The following is a 12,003-nucleotide window of genomic DNA, read 5'->3' on the forward strand; positions in this document are numbered from 1 at the left end:
TTTCGCATGACCCATTTCACATAAAAAGGTATTTCGCGCGAGATCCGGGATTCGATCCCGTGACCTCTCGCTACCCATATTGTGTCTCAACCACTCCACCAACATGGTATTGTGTTTAATGTTTATCTTTCCCACCTTTTATACACAAGTTAAATGGTCATTATGAGCTCCTTTTCTTTTCCTTTTCCCTTTTTTCTTTCTTTCTTCTTTCTTGTTTCTTCTTTTCTTCCTTGCTCACGAGAATTATTATTACTATTATATTATTATTAGTATTATTATTATATTTATTTTTTGTTATCACTGAACATGCACAGCATGTTGCTGTCCCTATTATTATTATATTTATTATTTTATTACTACTATTATCATTATTTATCTATTGTTATTATTACTATTATTATTATTACTTCCTTTACTATTATTAATCAAAATCTCAACTTGGTTTGTTTCAAGTTTCAATCTTTTACCCAAATTTCGTTAGATCTATGAACGCCTCAAACTTAACTAACGAGCCAAACGAACCCGACTCTCAAAGTTCACATTTTTTTACGTCAAGTTTATATTTTTATTAACCTTTAGGCCCCGATCTATGGTTCTACCAATTTTCATGGAGAACCGACATCAAAAGGACTACCTTTACACTACAAACGTACCTCTAGCGAAATTCGGTTTAGAGTTTTAATCTTGACACGAGCTAGATCTTGATTCTTCTTGTTGTTTGGATGCAAAAATCACTAAAATGACTGGGATCTCGTTCTCGGGTTTCAAAGTATGGAGCGTGTGTGTGGTAATAATGGAAAGGTATGAGATTATGAGATCTAGGGTTTTAGGGAAGGTTTAAGGGGTACTTATACCCTTATCTCATGGACCTTAGGCCCATTAATTCACTAAGTCCATGTTTTATTTTTAAGTCCATATCCATTTAAGCCTACCATCTCTCATTTTAATTTATGAATTATTATTATACGACGATTAAATAAAAAACTTTATTTAAATATTACTTTATTTATTATTTCTAAAAGTCGGACGCTACAAGTCTCTCCTCCTTAAAAAGGTTTCGTCCCCGAAACCTATCTATTACATAAACAACTGCGGGTAGAACTTACGCATCTCCTCCTCTGTTTCCCACGTCGCATTGGATCCCTTGCGATGTTTCCAGATCACCTTAACTAAGGGGATAACCTTTTGATGAAGTTGCTTATTATTACGGTCAACAATTTTGACTGGCTGCTCGACATAATTCAATCGCTCATCAACTTCTATGTCCATCAACGGCACGTGAGAGGTGTCGTCAGCGAGACATTTCCTCAAGTGAGAAACGTGAAAGGTAGAGTGAATCCCTTCTAGTTCTGCATGTAAATCGAGCTTATACGCCACTTCTCTTACACGAGCGATAATCTTAAACGGCCCAATATACCTTGGACTCAACTTTCCTCTCTTTCTAAAACGAATAATGCCTTTCCACGGCGAGACCTTAAGCATCACATTGTCGCCAACGTTAAACTCAATCGGTCGTCGTCGTTTATCGGTATAAGACTTTTGACGATCTTGAGTAGCTTTCATCCTAGCCTTGATTTGATCGAATCTCGAGGAGGTTTCTTGCACAACTTCCAAGCTACCAATCTCTCCCCATCATACGGGAGTTCTACAACGTCTACCATACAACATTTCGAATGGAGGCATATTAATGCTCGAATGATAGCTGTTGTTGTAAGAGAAATATGCTAAATGAAGATGATTATCCCAACTTCCTCCAAAGTCTAACACACAAACACGTATCATATCCTTAAGGGTTTGGATAGTCCGCTCAGACTGCCCATCTGTTTGAGGATGATACGCCGTGCTGATGTTCAATCTGGTTCCCATTGCTTCATGAAACCTCTTCCAAAATCGGGAAGTAAAACGGGTATCTCGGTCGGATACGATCGACAAAGGCACCCCATGCTTCGTCACTACTTCTTTAATGAACACATTCGCTAACGTTTCTGACGAGATGGCCTCTCGTATAGGCAGAAAGTGAGCACTCTTAGTCAAACGGTCCACAATCACCCAGATGGTATCATGATTCTTAGCTGTACGCGGTAGCTTAGTTATGAAATCCATGGTGATGTGTTCCCATTTCCACTCGGGTATCTCTAGAGGCTGTAGCTTCCCATACGGTTTCTGGTGTCCTGCTTTAACTTTTAGGCAAGTCAAGCACTTGCTGACATAATCAACTACTTCATTCTTCATACCAGGCCACCAATAGTCCTTCTTCAAGTCTTGATACATCTTGTTAGATCCTGGGTGAATCGAATATCGAGACTTATGAGCCTCGTCCAGAATTTGACTTCTGAGATTCCCATGGCACGGAATCCACATTCGATCGAATCTCATCTTTACGCCTTGCGTATTATCAATCAACTCAGTCTGTTGCCCATAAATCCTCTCTTTCTTCACTAACCCTTCATCGGCGAGGACTTCCATCTGAACCTTGCTGATTTCCGTAAAGAGATCTGTGTTGACAATCAGTTTGTAAGACCTTACAGTAGCTAACACTTCCTCATTCTTCCGGCTTAAGGCGTCAGCAACTACATTAGCCCTTCCCGGGTAATATTTGATTTCATAGTCATAGTCTTTGATCAACTCTAGCCACCTTCTCTGTCTCATATTCAATTCTTTCTGCTCAAAGAAGTATTTCAAACTCTTGTGATCCGTATAGATAGTACACTTAGTACCATACAGGTAGTGTCTCAAGATCTTAAGAGCATGTACTACAGATGCTAACTCTAAGTCATGCGTTGGGTATGTACATTCGTGAACCTTCATTTGTCTGGACGCATAAGCTACGACCTTTCCTCGTTGCATCAACACGCAACCTAACCCTTGATACGAAGCGTCAGCATAAACTTCTAAATCCTCATTACCGTCGGGTAAAACAAGAATCGGAGCTTGCGTGAGCCTTTTCTTTAATTCTTTAAACGCCTCTTCCTGGAATCTACCCCAACTGAACACCACAGTCTTTCGGGCCATACTGGTCAACGGTGCGGATATCTTGGAGAAACCTTGAATGAATCTCCGATAATAACCGGCCAACTCTAAGAAACTGCGTATCTCAGTCGGATTTTGCGGCGTCTTCCAATTCTTTATTGCCTCAATCTTAGCTGGGTCCACAGTAATCCCTTCAGGAGTGATTATGTGACCTAAAAAATGCACTTCACGCAACCAAAATGCGCATTTCGAGAACTTGGCGTACAGTTTCTCCTCTTTCAAAACTTCCAATACTTCTCTCAGATGCATAACATGATCAGACTCGCTTTTCGAATAAATCAGTATATCGTTGATGAAAACGATAACCGACTTTCCTAACATTAGTCGACATACCCTATTCATCATGTCCATAAATGCCGAGGGGGTATTCGTTAGACCGAATGACATCACGAGGAACTCGTAGTGTCCATACCGCGTCCGAAACGCCGTTTTAGGAATGTCTGCCTCTTTCACCTTCAACTGATGATAGCCCGATCGAAGGTCTATCCGCGAGAACCAGCTAGCACCTTGTAACTGATCGAACAAGTCGTCAATTCGTGGCAACGGATACCTATTCTTCACTGTAAGCTTATTCAGCTCACGGTAATCAATGCACATTCTCATACTTCCATCTTTCTTCTTCACGAACAACACCGGCGCGCCCCACGGGAAAACACTCGGTCGTATGAAACCTTTGTCAAGGAGTTCTTGCAGTTGGGGCATCAACTCTTTCATCTCGGACGGTGCCAGTCGGTAAGGTGCTTTCGCGATGGGCTGTGCTCCTGGTACTACTCAATTTGAAATTCTACCTCTCGTTCCGGTGGCAACCCCGGAAGGTCCTCAGGGAACACGTCGGGATAGTCGCACACTATAGGAACATCTTTCACTTCCTTTGCCTCCGCTGAAGCGTCGACAACATACGCTAGGTAGGCACCGCACCCTCGCCTTAACATTTTATCGGCTTTTATCATCAAAATGACGTTAAACCCTTTACTTTCTTTATCACCATAAACCGTCACTGTACCACCATCCAAGGACCTTAACCTTATTAACCTACTCTTACATACTATTTGAGCCTCGAAATCAGACAACCAATCCATTCCCAAGACCACATCGAACCCTCCTAAGGTCATTACATAAAGAGTAACAGGGAACTCACATCCTTCTAATTCTATCTTACCGTTCTTCACCATTCTCAAGATCCTAACAGAGGTATCACTAGCCGTTTCTACCATAAACATTTCAGGCACTCGATGTCATATTAGCTAACTTACAAAATGTCACATCTACGAAACTTCTATTAGCACCCGAATCGAATAAGACAGAAGCAGAAATACCGTTTACGAGAAATGTACCTGTCACAACATCAGGAATTTGTTTAGCTTGCTCCTGTGTCATCATGTAAGCCATGGTCCTCGGCCTATTCTTCTCAGCGTCTCTCTTCCCACTTCCTCCAGCTTCACCCTCAGTGCATTCTCGAGCCATGTGACCTGTCTTCCCACATTTGTAGCAGGTGGGTTTTGTGTTACATTCATGAGCATAATGTCCCGCCTTCCCACACTTAAAACAGACGTTTGACCCAAGTCTGCACTCTCCTCCATGAGGTTTTCCACACTTATGGCAGACATCAGTACCAGCACCCCACTTACATTCACCACCATGAATCTTCCCACAAGTCTTACACGATTTCCTTTCCCACACCTTCTGCTTCTTATCCTTGGGGTTCCATAACTGAGTACCGTGCCTCTTTCCCTGATTATCCCACTTCTTATCTTTCTTCACTTCCACCACAACGACGTCCACCGCCAAGTCATCATAGACCATTTCCGCCAGTTCGACCGCGGAATCAAATGTAGCAGGTCTATTTGCCTTGACCAATGTGCGGACATTCTATGGAAGCCCCCTGATATAACACTTGATCCTCTTGGCTTCCGTGTTCACCATTTCCGGCACCAGCCTAGACATACGGTTGAACTCGGTAGTGTACTCGCGGTGTGTCATTTTTCCAGCTTTCAAATTCAGAAACTTCATCTCTGCTTTCTCAACCTCAGAATTAGCACAAAACTTCCTCAACACCATCTCTCTCAGATCATCCCACCTCATAGCCTTAATCTCAGCAGCAGACTTCCTTTGTTCAACAGTTTCCCACCAAAACATAGCCTCATCAGCAAATGATTGGGTAGCGAAGCTTGGTTGGGACGGCACTCGCTGATGCGGATGACCTTATCCATCGCGGTTATCCACTGAAGAGTAGCGATCGCGTTACCAGTACCAGTTAGCTGGTGTGGGTCACAACCTTTGAAGGTTCTGTACTTGCAACCACCTCGGCCTCTCTTGTCACCATTAACCTTCACAGGAGGAACTTCACTTGATGCCTCATCCTCAGTCTCAGTATCCTTTTTACTACTTTCACCAGTCTTCTCAACAGTCACAGTACGGCTTCCAGTAGACTTATCTGATTGGAGATTCTTCACTGCAGCAGCAACAGCCTGAGAAATCGCAGCTTGAATAGCAGGGTTGAGCTGTTGCTCTTCATCTCTCACTGTCATGCTTCGTTCTTCACTCTGCTCATTAACGGGTTCCTCAAGAGGTACTTGGTTAACACGTGGCCTACCACGGCGTCCCGTGCGTCCCCATTGTCCAGTAGTCTTAGCACCAGCCATTTGAATTCTAAAGGGAAAAACACAAACATCGTCACGTGAGGAACTATTTAGTACAAGGATAGTAAAGCTGCAGGTAATAACAGTGGCCAGCTGGGATTAGCTGCTCACGCTACTTTCCGTGTCCTATACACTTCCTTTCGTGAGTCTACTCGTGCTCGGGTCTACTTAATACAGTTAAACAGTCAAACATTTCAAACATAAGCAAGCAATTCTATCTTAAACAATTCATATAAACCTCTTATTTATCCCCACGTTAAACGTAAGGAAGTTCACGTATTAGGCTTGCTTGAGTGACACATAGAATTCTCTAACTGGCATCATCTTTCTTTTCTTCTTTTCGTCCCATTCTCTGTTCGAGTATAAGCATGTAGGATACTTATTCTCTCGAACTTATGCTCTAATACCAACCTGTAAAGCCCCCGACCCGGGTGCCCTACTTTCTTGCTGGTTGGATTTACTCATTCACATAATTCGTAAAATCAAAGTTAATTAAAACTTTTCGCGGAGTTAAAAGTCATTCATTCATTCATAACATAACCATCTTGTCTTAAACATCATAACATAAATCCATAAAACATAAAACATTAAACGACACGGTGTCTTCTTCATAGCGATGCCAGTTTTCCTCTTATTGCCACATGTCCTCATCAAGCAACTTGTCTCATTCTACTTGCCTGCGTGCATACTAAAAGTCAGCTTCGCTGAGTGAGTCCTAGTTAATTAACGTACATTACATCCACTTACTTACCAATACCGTCCGAAGATACGTATTGATACTTACTCATTCGTCTATCATTCAATCATACATACGTACATACATACATACATACATTCATACTTTCATACTAACAACATACCTCGGATACTATAAAGATCTGGTACTCACTTACCTTGGATATTATAAGGGTCCATTGTTCTACATACCTCGGAATTATAAGGATCCGGTGTCCTTCATACCTTGGATCTCCTTAGAGTCCAGTCCCTACTTACCTTGGATATTATAAGGGTCCAGTGCCCTACATACCTCGGTTATTATTAGGGTCCGGTGCCCTCTAACATACCATACCATTCTAACTTCATTTCATTTCCTTCTAATTCCTTCAATCATAACTAATATAACATTACGTGCATACTAATTAATCAATCCATAACGTTCACATTCATACACAAACATGTATCTAATATACACTTACCATTTGAGTTAAGTGTATAAATCTAAACACATCGTAGTATGCACACAGCCCCGAAAACATAACACATAAAAGGGGCTAGAACTCACCTCGATCCTGTTACGTTCACCGTTAATAGTAATGCCCTTCCAGAGTTGTGCGCAGCTAACAGTTTAACACATATATTCATTAATTAACCACGTACTAACATAATTAATTAGATTTGTATTTATTAATCTAGCGTACTTGATAGGCTAGGCTCGTTTGTTTGGGCTAACGAATCAAACGGGACTACTTTGTTTAACGACGATCTTTATTTTCCGTTCACATTCTCCAATTATTATATATATATATATATATCCCCTTTATAATAATGTGTTCCTTTTCATTAATATATTATTATGTGTGTATATACAATATATATATATAGATATATTTATATACCTTTCTTTTAATTAAATATTATATATTACTTTTCTTTAACGGATTATTTATCTTAAAAATATATCGGGTCATACAGAGGTGACGAGGTTAGTTGGTTTGGTTCATCTTGTTGGATTATCTTGGATTAACTTGGAATCGCCCAGTTCACATCGCATAGCTCAGTTCGCATCGCACGAACTCCCTAGTTCGCATCTCATGAGCTGGTTCGCTTCGCATGAACTTTTTCGCTTCGCATGAGCTGGTTCGCTTCGCATGAACTTTTTAGCATGACCCATTTCACATAAAAAGGTATTTCGCGCGAGATCCGGGATTCGATCCCGTGACCTTTCGCTACCCATATTGTGTCTCAACCACTCCACCAACATGGTTTTGTGTTTAATGTTTATCTTTCCTACCTTTTATACACAAGTAAAATGGTCATTATGAGCTCCTTTTCTTTTCCTTTTCCCTTTTTTCTTTCTTTCTTCTTTCTTGTTTCTTCTTTTCTTCCTTGCTTACGAGAATTATTATTATCATTATTATTTTACTATTATATTATTATTAGTATTATTATTATATTTATTTTTTGTCACTGAACATGCACAGCATGTCGCTGTCACTATTATTATTATATTTATTATTTTATTACTACTATTATCATTATTTATCTATTGTTATTATTACTATTATTATTATTATTATTACTTCCTTTACCATTATTAATCAAAATCTCAACTTGATTTGTTTCAAGTTTCAATCTTTTACCCAAATTTCGTTAGATCTATGAACGCCTCAAACTTAACTAACAAGCCAAACGAACCCGACTCTCAAAGTTCACATTTTTTTACGTCAAGTTTATATTTTTATTAACCTTTAGGCCCCGATCTATGGTTCTACCAATTTTCATGGAGAACCGACATCAAAAGGACTACCTTTACACTACAAACGTACCTCTAGCGAAATTCAGTTTAGAGTTTTAGTCTTGACACGAGCTAGATCTTGATTCTTCTTGTTGTTTGGATGCGAAAATCACTAAAACAACTGGGATCTCGTTCTCGGGTTTCAAAGTATGGAGTGTGTGTGTGGTAATAATGGAAAGGTATGAGATTATGAGATCTGGGGTTTTAGGGAAGGTTTAAGGGGTACTTATACCCTTATCTCATGGACCTTAGGCCCATTAATTCACTAAGTTCATGTTTTATTTTTAAGTCCACATCCATTTAAGCCTACCATCTCTCATTTTAATTTTTGACTTATTATTATACGACGATTAAATAACAAACTTTATTTAAATATTACTTTATTTATTATTTCTAAAAGTCGGACGTTACATTTTCCAAGCTCTCTTCTGCTCTTGTTTCCTCAGGATTCTCTTAGTGTATTTCAGATACCTCACTATTTGTATACAGTCGTGACACGATTATGTGCTATGTTCTCGTGTATGTTGATGATATTATTATTACCGGGAGTTCATCTAGGTATGTTCAAGGTTTGATTGATCGCTTACATTCTCAGTTTGCGCTCAAGGATTTGGGGAGATTATCCTATTTTCTAGGAGTTCAGGCTACATTCTCAGATGATATGTTACATTTATCACAGCAGCGCTACTTACATGATCTTCTGCATCGTACTGGACTTACAGAGTGTAGACCTTTATCGACTCCAGTTTCTTTGGGTCAGCAATTGTCTCGTTACACTAGTATTCCTTTAGATGACCCCACTTTATACAGAAGTACTGTTGGAGCATTACAATATTTGGTATTGACTCGCCCTGAGATTGCATATGCTGTCAGCAAGGTTTCTCAGTTTCTACATAAACCTACTGATCGTCATTGGGTTGCAGTCAAGCGTATCTTACGGTATCTTAAGGGTACCATCTCTTATGGTTTGAGCTTTAGACGAGCATCTCGTTTTGATATACATGCGTATTCCGATGCTGATTGGGCCGGTTGCCCCGATGATCGTAGATCTACCACTAGATATTGCATTTTTCTTGGCTCTAATCTCATCAGTTGGAGTTCCAAGAACCAGCAAACTGTTGCTCATTCTAGCACGGAGGCCGAGTATCGTGCATTAGCTCATACTGCTGCTGAACTTCGTTGGATTACTTCTGTCCTACACGAGCTTCATGTTTCATTGCCTAGTCCACCTACTCTTTGGTGTGACAATCTTGGAGCCACATGCTTAGCCGTCAATCCTGTGTTTCATCAGCGTACGAAACACATCGAGATTGACTTACATTTTATTCGTGATATGGTTCTTACTCGGACTCTCAGCATTCGTTTTGTGCATACTACTTCTCAGTTGGCGGATATTTTGACCAAAGGGTTATCTTCTACACGTTTTGACACTCTGAGGTCCAAGCTTCACATTGCTCCGCCTGTTTAGCTTGAGGGGGAATATTACACAGTTAGTTTGCATTAGACTTGAGTTAGTTTAGTTAGTTAGAGACCTAACTAATTCTGTTGAGTTTAGTTGGTGTATATGAGTGTCTATAAATAGGTTGTAATGTAGCTTGTTTGTCATTAACAAAAACCATATGAATACAGTACACTTTCTTTCTAATCTCACTTTTATGCTCAATTAATTCTTTCATGGCGCCCATTTCTTAACCACGAGCCCTCTATCTTTAGTGCGGTCCAAGAAACCTTGAGGAAACAATACATCCAAGTCAGGGTCTGGTGGTGGCAGAAAACGGTCTTCTTTTTTGCTTGACGGTGGGCTTCTAACGACCCATAGAAACCGATGTCCACTCTTCTCTAACCCTTTCGCAATCTCCTTCAACTGATCACTCGAAAACACACCCAAACTCCCAAAACATAAATACACAACACTTCAACTCGGTTGCAAATCTAGCCAATTCAAGCACTCATGCGAACCATCATCACCAACCGCCACCAACGGTCCCACACAGTAGATGGGTGGTGTAGCCCCATATGGGACACAAACTCCGTCGGTTATTGCTTTAATCGCTCTTGGCTCCAGCGAATCAAACGTGTTAATGATGATTCCAGCTGAATTGGGCAAATAGTTGCATGTTTCAAGAAAATTCGAATAATCAGAAGAGTTTCTATCAAGAAGTGGGACAACCATATTCGATGAAGGTATTGGGGGCAACCCGGGCGAATGAATAAGTGTATGCATGTCTTTAAAACTTTTACTAGTGGTTTTATGAAGTGTAGGAATGTAAAGGAATTGTGCAAGGCAACATGCACCGGAAGTAAAGAAGTAGTAAACAGGCAAGTTGAAGTTATTAGCAACAGGCATCACCGTCCAGCAAAACATGTCAATAATAAAGGTGTTGATGCTAGAAGATAAAGAAATCGTTTGTAAAGCGTAATGGACGTTGGGGTTGCTAAGTCGAATAACCTCAAAGACGATGGCTTCCATTGAAGGGAAAAGTAAGGAGTCAAGGGGAATATCAGGGAGATGGTGGAAGGCGATTGCTGGGAAGGTGGCAGAGATGTGGCGGACATAGGAGGCGGTTGTGCTGGTGTTGAAGGAAGGGATAAGAGTGAGGACGATGATGGAGTATGAAGGGTGGTGTTTGGTGATGAGTTTTCCGAGCTCCTCCATTAAAATGAGGTGTCCCATACCAGGAGATGGATATAAAACTAGTGTTGCCATTTTTGTGATTGCATGAGAGGTAAAGAAGGAATTAATGGAGTTGTGAGCATATAAGAAATGATGGGTGTTACTTGAAGTTATGAAAACAGCATTAATGGCGTACAACACTACACCATCTTGTCCAAGAATCTTATCTTGACAATAACTATTTTGTAATTTGTATACAGATAGATGTTTCAGGAAAAACCCCGATGAATCCAAGTATCCAACATAAAACAAAACAGGTTTTGGATTGTGATTAGTATGTTGTATGGTGTAATTACGTTATACAAAAAGAAAAGACAAGAGAAAAGAGAGGGTAATAATAGTTACGCTACGCTTTACAACTAGAGTTGCTATTATTATTATTATTATTATTATTATTCTACTTGTATTTTGTTGTACCATAATTACTCTATTCAGAGTTATTACGAAAATGTCACCGCGTTTATTTTTTCTTCAATACGTACTCCTTGCACGAAACCTCTTATTTGTATTAGTTCCAACTCCTTGATACTTAAGCTTAAGCATTAGTAATTAAGATTTTATCCTTCGTATAATTATTATCCGGGTCGTCGATAGCATAAACCAAGTGAGGTATGTGCTTTGGGCCTCTAAATTTTAAGGCCTTTAAAATTAGAGCTACTATTTTTCATTTTCATGTCTTTAGGCCTCCAGATTTTATGGGTGCTTTCCATAGCGCCCGGAACAACCCCCACCCCCCCCCACCCCCCGCGCGAGGGGTGCTATGGGGGTGATTTTGGTTTTGGGCGTTTTTGTGCAAGGCGTCGCACCCTTTAATCCTCCAACCAATCAGGTTTTTCCCCTCAAACTCCAACCAATCATATATTTATGTTATTTATATCTAATTTAAATTATAATACTTGAGTAATGACTTCAAGGGGCTTTATACAACTACGCCATTTTTTGTATAAAGCCTCATTGCTAACCGGACATCTCATATTGAAAAACGTTCTATAGGCTCAGTGATAATTGAAAGATGTGCTTATTAATTATTATCTAAATTACGGATTCTAACGCCCTTTCTTTTAATAATAAAATATTTGCTATTATCGATCCGACTCATTTGACCTTCTAAAATCCATTACACTCTTTTGAGTTTGGCTCCCGAC

The 12,003-nt window shown here is 40.0% G+C and overlaps 1 pseudogene; it reads right to left on the minus strand.

Moving 5' to 3' along the window:
* Window positions 1-9,856: 9,856 nt before the first annotated feature.
* On the minus strand, window positions 9,857-10,891 carry LOC143553775 (UDP-glycosyltransferase 88B1 pseudogene; annotated as a pseudogene).
* Window positions 10,892-12,003: the final 1,112 nt, after the last annotated feature.

Source organism: Bidens hawaiensis, unplaced genomic scaffold, assembly GCF_021521415.1.
Source record: "Bidens hawaiensis isolate Kalapana, Puna unplaced genomic scaffold, B.hawaiensis_p1.1 tig00017357_1, whole genome shotgun sequence".
NCBI classification, from domain to species: domain Eukaryota; kingdom Viridiplantae; phylum Streptophyta; class Magnoliopsida; order Asterales; family Asteraceae; genus Bidens; species Bidens hawaiensis.